Genomic DNA, 1,175 nt, shown 5'->3' on the forward strand with positions numbered 1-1,175 from the left:
TTTTTTTTTTGTTTTATCTTTTTGCAAGTGTTGGTTTTGTTTTGACTTACAGTAAGATGCTTTTTGGTTTTCTTTTTGCAAGTGTTGTCTTTTTGGCTTGGTTTTCTTTTGACCTACTCCCCCCTTTGCTTTCTGATACTTTTTCCTTTCTTTTTTTTTTTTTCTTTTTGCTTGCATTTGTTTCTTTTGACTGTCAATCAATTTTTTTTTTTTTTGTCATTATTCCCCCTTCCCCCTGTGGTCATGTTCCCCTCTGATACTTTTTCCTTTCTTTTTTTTTTTTTTTGGCCTTTTTGCATTTGATTGGTTCTTTTGACTGTCAATGCTTTTTTTTTTCTTTTTTCTTTTTTTGTCATGTTCCCTCTCCCCCCTCGTCTACTTAAGGCAACGACCCTATCTCTTTCTCAAGCAACTTCCCAATCACTTTCTCAGGCAACTTCTCTCTCCCTTTCTCGGCTATTCTCTCCTTCACTTTCTGTCTTTTTTTTCTTCTCAGTGCTAATATATCTTCCTAAAATTTATTAAAAGGAAGCAAAGACGTTGCATATTGTAGATTTGCGTATTAGGTAAGTCAAATAAATTATAATTTAATTGTTTTATTTATAAATATAGGAGTTAATTTTTATTGATATATTCAATCCACCACAAACATCTATTTTCTTTTCACAATTTTTTCTTCTACATCAGGTATAATTGTATTTTACTTACAAAAAGCTTACATGCAAGAGAGAGAGAGAGAGAGAGAGAGTATGTGCAGGATGTGGGAAAAAAAATTAAAAAAAACAGAGTTGTAAAAAAAACAAAAACGGATGTGGTACACATTTTAAAATAGCGTACCTGGTTGAGATAAAAAATTATCAGCTATAATGTTTTAATTTTAAAGTTTACCACATTTTTTTTAACATGTGGTTCACATATTCTGTTCCAAATTTCACGGCACCGTGCCCCCGCACGGCCGTGCCGGGACCGTGCCATGCCGTGCCCGTACGAACGCAGGGCTGTGCACCGTGCGAACGCACGGCTGTCTATGCGTGCTGGAGGATGACCGTGCGAAACCGTGCCTAAAAAAAGTCAAAAAAACTAAGGTTATTTGAGAATATTACAATAAAACTTTCTAAATTTATTTATTAATAAATATAAACGATATATATGGAATAATATGAGTAGTTAATTGT

The 1,175-nt window shown here is 33.8% G+C and overlaps 1 protein-coding gene across 1 annotated transcript in view; it reads right to left on the reverse strand.

Moving 5' to 3' along the window:
• Positions 1 to 1,175, reverse strand: part of LOC109707335 (pullulanase 1, chloroplastic) — a 45,883-nt gene that overhangs the window by 24,099 nt on the left and 20,609 nt on the right. The gene's annotated exons all lie outside the window — the stretch shown is intronic.

The sequence above is a fragment of the Ananas comosus genome, linkage group 3, assembly GCF_001540865.1.
Source record: "Ananas comosus cultivar F153 linkage group 3, ASM154086v1, whole genome shotgun sequence".
NCBI lineage: Eukaryota > Viridiplantae > Streptophyta > Magnoliopsida > Poales > Bromeliaceae > Ananas > Ananas comosus.